Source organism: Psittacula echo (assembly GCF_963264785.1).
Source record: "Psittacula echo genome assembly, chromosome: 14".
NCBI lineage: Eukaryota > Metazoa > Chordata > Aves > Psittaciformes > Psittacidae > Psittacula > Psittacula echo.
The window spans coordinates 3,065,238-3,071,492 of record NC_137750.1 but is presented as its reverse complement, the minus strand read 5'-3'; positions in this window follow the sequence as shown (position 1 = coordinate 3,071,492).

Genomic DNA, 6,255 nt, shown 5'->3' with positions numbered 1-6,255 from the left:
ACCCGACGACCACGACGTGCCCGCCTCCCCTACTCTCCCATTGGCTCCGAAGATGGCGCCGCACGGCCCCATTGGCCAGCGGGGGTCCCGCCCCCGCGTGACGCACGGATGGTTCTGGAAGAGTTTGGTTGGTCGGTGCGCTCCGCCGCTTGGCGCTTCTCCCCTCCCCCTCCTTTGAACTGAATTCGCGGGAAAGGGCCGCTCGCCCTCTGGCGCAGGGCATGCTGGGTAGAGCGGGCCGCCCCTCACCGCCGCGCCGCGCCGGGTGCTGCCCTCACACCCGTCCGCCGCTTCAACCGCAGCTCCTCGGCTCTGTCCCGCAGCCTCCGCGGCCGCACAGGTTGTTGGTCTCCTGTCGCCTGAGGGAAGTCGCCTCCTGCGCGGCGGGGCAGCCCCGCCGAAGCTGGGGTTTGATCGTTGAAAGAGCCAAAATATTGGAAATAGAAGCATGAATTGGTTTTGTGGTATAAAAATGGTCATATTGGGTCGGACGGGAGGTTCTGTCGGTGTCCCATAGCTTTAACCTTGATGAAGCATGAGGTTTCCTCAGGACAGCACAAGAAACCACCCCTCAGGTGCAGGGAGACCTGAAGGCTGAGGTAAAATGTCTCTGTCCACTCTTATTCCCACCTTTCTCAGCTTAATGAGAACCTCAGAGCCCTCGTGGAAGTGAAAGTTGTGCCACTGTGGCCACCTTCAGCATCCCGACAGCTGCCCTCGTATGGCAGGGCACATGCTCAGGATCAGGCGTTGGAGGTGTGCTCTTGGGCTGCCTCACTGTGTGTGGTAAAACAGAGTTCAAGTGCAATGGGGAAATTCAGCACTGGCTTTAGTTAATCAAGTCCTTAGCAGTGTGACAAGCTCAATCCATAAAAGGCTTTGACAGCCATTCTGTTTGATTTGCTTCCTTTTGTTAAACTTGAAGAGTAATTGTACAACGAAAGGTAAAAATAGTCTATATGTGAAACAGCCTCAAATTATGGTACCAGGTATAACTGTGATGCTAGCACTATACCACCTCCTAATTCCTAGTGTTAACCAAAATTAACTCAATGATAAATATGAAGAGGAAAACCGTATGTCAAAGTCAGCCATGCTGTAAATGTGCCTTACGTTATCAACAGAGGGGGATTCTAATGTGATTTCTCAATTATTTGTTATTAACCTTCTTATATTTTAAGAAAATCTATGTATATACACCCTACATAAGTAAGATATATAAGTAAGATAAGTAAGTCTTTATTGACTACTATTCCCCCCCAATTTGTTTGGGTTTTTACAAATCCTTAATATTTATTATTTTATATCTGAAATGTTAATGTTATTTTCAAGTTACATCCCCTTTTAGTGCTGCACCATTTACCTTTCATGTTTGCTTTGAAAAGATCTTTTCTTTTCTTAAGCTGTTTTTTTCTTTAAATTACTCTCTTTCCTTCCATTTTTATCAGACACTGATGTTTTAGATGCCGCCTTTTCTGTAATTAGTTTCAACCTTAATTTTCTTACATTTTTAGGAATTCATCTTTGTCACAGTTCACCTACATTCTATTTGTTCTTCCCTCCAAACAACAAGTGTTATTTCTAACATATCCTGTTACACATTTGATCCTGTTTATCATAATTCTGTTTATCACAATCCTGCTTGTCATATCCTACTTATCATAATAATGTCTCTGCTTAGTATTCCGGTTTCTTGATCTTCTATCTCCTACTCAATTTCTCTACAGCATCTCATTTATTGTGGCTGAATATTTCTTTAGTGGTTGGCGCACTGTACAGTTCTAAGGACCTTACATGTAGGTTCTTCAGTTATACCCAGGGACTTCCTAGGATGCATTGTAACAATCTTCTGAACTGAGACTAGATAGCAACAGCAGACCAAATAAAGAGCATCTTTAGGTGATCGGGAGTTGATCTTGAGGTCAGTGATAGCCTGTGCCAAGTGACAGAAGGTAAAAAATATCGTATTATGTGTGAGAAAGGCTCCTAAATGTTTTATAGCAGCAATTTTGTCACTGGAAGTTGTTCATTGCCTAAAATCTGTAACTGTTTCCTCAAGCCGCTGCTGCTTCTGGTGGCTCATCCTTCTAAATTTCAAAACCAGGAGGAGGAGCCAGAGGGCAACCTTCCAAGCAGGCGTAAGCAAGATAATTAGGCAATTAATCTCTGGCATTGGAGTGGGATCTGCGTGTGAACAGAGGAACTTCAGGTTGAGATTCTAGCCTTGAATGGGACAGGACAGCGCAACACACACAGTGTGCATATGAGCCCACTGGAAGCATGGGACTGACTGTCAAATAGGGTAGTTTTGACAGTTTGAGCCTGTTTTCCTTATCTGGTAGAGAGACGTGTAATTTTTTAAGCTGTTTGTTTAGATCTGCTGCCCTGGGCTGCTCCTGTGTATTTAAAGAGCGTAGAGTATTGATGAGATATGTTCAGCTGAAAAAGCCTCAACAACTTCGAGATGTCACATTTGGGGCTTCATAGTGTGTACGGCAAAAAAGAGCACAGGGCATAACACAGCAAGTAACTTCTACTTATTTTGCACAGAAGCAACAAAATATATATTCCTTTCTAGAAAGATGGAAATCATTATGGTTTCTTCAGAAGAAATGAGCTGAGGCATGAGAATGTTGTGTCCTTGACCTGCCTGTAATAGAGACCCTACATATTTTACACATGCATTTATTAAAAAATAATAATAATATCTTGTATATATATACACAAGGTAACAGTGATAAGTTTGCCATAGTTAGCAAATGACAGGGTGTATGCAAAGCCAATGAAAATGTGTTTCTAATAAAGTAGCTAAAAAAGACAAGCAGTGAAATACAGTGTACCTGACTGAAATTCCTATCAACTCATAGAATTTATGAAGTAAAAGATGATGACAAGTACTGTATTTTTTTTTTTTTGCTATAAATATAGAAAATCACGTAATGCAAAAACCAGTTTAATATGATAAATGGAAGAAACAACAATTTGCAAACCAGGGCTGCTGCTGGAACAAACCCCTGGCAGGGAAAGCAGAAGTAACTGGCAAAGGTGCCTTTATGATATGTCAGATTTATGTCTCAGGATGGCCAATGAGTTCTTGTTTTCACGTGCTGTTGGTGGGATTTGTGTTTGATATCCAAAAGATCAGATTTGTTTCCTGCAGATTGAAAGCATATGCTACTTCTGGATCTCTTTTTCCTAAGGGATTTTTGCAGCCGGTATGTACCCAGCGTTCCTGTCATCTTGACAGGCTAAACTGCAGCAAGTTTTACCTCTTCAGATATGTATGAAAAAGTGCATAATATGCATGCATAAATAGCACTTTCTGAAATGTTTCTTCACAGTTACATGAATTTCTTGGTTGCCTGTAGTACCTCTATAACCACAACCACTTTCCAGCTTCCAGTCCTCCAAATTACTGTATCTCAGCACAAGAGTATTTACAAAGTAAATCCTTTTTTGTAGAGGGGAAATAAGTATCTCTATACTTGCAGCACAGTCTAAAGGAAAGTTCTATCAGTATTACACTGTTTTCCTCACACCTTTAAACACAGGTCTGGCCATAGAGATTGTTAGTATCTAACTAAAGACCACTACACATCTAGCTTAGCTTCCGAGAACTTAAATATAACTTTGGAAGAAAAAAAGTAATGCTGACTAGCTGAATATGAACTTTTGGTCGTCTTTTTTAAAAGTTGCTTACAGATTGAGGCCACCATGGCAGCCAGTGTCACTGTTTATCAGGGAGTGCTATTGAATCACGTTGGGAAGGAGCTGAAGTGTGCTATTCAGGGTGTTGCTGAGAATAACAACCCCACAGCCGGTGTTCTGGGTAGCTGTGGTTCTTTATTTTGGCCTCGAGCTAGTGAGCACATTCAGTGGGATTCAAGGGCATCTGGCATGGAAGAAACCTGCACTTCTGTGATTACATCCAAACTTTACTTCTTTTTTCATGCTTCCAGGTTCTCCTTTGCAATCTCTGTCCAGCCCACCAAACCCAGGTTTTCCATGAGAGGAGTGAGAATATACAAATGCTGTAGAACCAAGAAAAACAAAACTACTTCATGCATAGATGGGACGGTATGGATCCCACAGCTCTATCACTGTACTCCAAATGCAGATGCAATTTCCTTCGCTTACACAAATAAACTTCACTAGATGCTGCGTTAATTTCATCTGCAAGAGATATTAATTCATTTTTTCAGTTAATATTCTTTACTTTCAGCCTGATTTGATGTCGATCAGCAGTAGCACACAATGGAAATTATTAGATAAGATACTTTTCCCTCCCTACTTGGAAAGCAGAAGTCAACTCCCACTTTGTGTTTTCCCGGTCTCTTACAAACAGAGGCTATATAATATTGCAGCTGGAGAAAGGGAGTAGCTGCAGCTTCCTGGGTAAAGGCACGAGAGAAGGTCGGAAGAGTACTGGGTGTATTTAGGATGGCAGGATCATATTGCTGTTGGGGTGGTAGCTCTCCATTTCCGTTTGGTTTTCTGCATGTTAATATCTAGTGCTGCCCTGTTTTTATAAGCAAGGAACTAAGAAAAGAGAAAATAAACTTTACTGAAGCATGGCAAAGGGAAGAGCTAAGATCTTGCATAGCAATGCAAGCATTTTGATGTATAGCTGTGAATGCAGTATGTGTGGGAGATTGACAGAGTAGCCACTTGTGATTCTCATTCTTGTGTTTGGCTAGGGACTGCTTTTGTACAGAGCTGTTCAAATGTATTCCAGGAGCACAGCACTCAAGGAACTTGGCCCTCAGGGAATCTTAATGCACCCATAATGCTCAGCTTTCAGCCAGAAGGTTGCTTATGTGTCTTGAGTTAGTGTAGATAGTGAAAAGTGAGTGCACAGGATGGTTTGCACCAGAGTCACCTATCTTCTGCATTCACTTGATGAACAACAAGTAATAATTATTAGTCATTATTGCTTAGTAGAAATGCGTGCTCATTAGTTGTTTCCTGGAGTTCTTTTAGTGATGTTTTAATATATTTTTCATGACTCTTCTACAATGAAATTTATTTCCTGATTTTCAGTAATGATTTATTTTTGCTTGGTGGCTTTTTAGCACTAGTATTTGTCTTCAGTGTTTAGGCAGTGGACTGAAAATACCAGAATTGTTTCAAAAGCACTATGAAAAGCCTAGGCCCAATATATTGATTTGGTCTAGAAAGGTGGGACATCTCTTAAAATGATTTAACTGTAAGTCCAGAAATGTACTAACAGTAAAAGCATTTATTACAGAAAAAGACATCTTATACAAGGAACTAAAAATAAGGTTTGTACGGTAAAACCAGTAAGTTCGGGATAACATCCACTTAGTTTTAAAGGCAAAGTTTAAAACAAGATCTTTATTTATATAAGATTAGATGAAAGTCAAAGGAAGTGTCTGCTGAAAGAAAGCAAGGCAGTGTTATTCCCCTTTGTTGAAACCTGAATAAATTCCATGAAGCACCAATGGCTCCATAGGTAGGAAAAGGACTCGTGGAGTCTCTGTGCAGAAGAAGGACTGTTGTTGCTCAGGAAGCTCACACAGCACTTGAAAGAGACCTTATCTTAATGCCTGGTCTGTGCCCTTCATTTTGAATGTCTTCATCACATTTGTAATTGTTTGAAGAAATGAAGATACTTGAGGTGAGCTGTAGAAAAGTTCTTGTCCCTTTTGTCCTCAGAGAAACTGGATCTTTGCCATGATCCCCTTTTTTAAATGTGAGCTTCAGAAAACTCTAGCTTTTAATATGTTAATCCAGAGTTGTTGGACTTTTTTGCAGAAGATCTGTAGACCTCCTATATAATAAACTCACAAAAAACCCACCCACACTACAATGTATTTAGTGTATGACTCCAAACAAAACACACAAAAAGCCATGCCAAATCTTGACATTTAAATGCTTAATACATGGAAATAGAATAGGAATCACACTAGATCATGCTGTAATTTCAGAGACCCAGCATATGTGGTACTTACTGAAAAACTAATAATTCTAAGTGAACTTCCAGGAATTGTGTTCCCTAAACTGAGCTCTGGAAACTGCCACAGATACAGCAACTGAAACACTTTCGATGGAAACTCAATGATTAAACTCAGAAATGCAGAGGTCAAAGAGAAGATGTGGGAAGATGCTGGGAAGATGTGAGAATTAAGTCAGTTGCAGATGTAAATAGACGTTTCTCACCAAAGAGTCTGTTGACAGTATAAGAATAAAAGCTTCAATCAGAAAGAAAAATATGAGGAGGATCAAAGAATATGT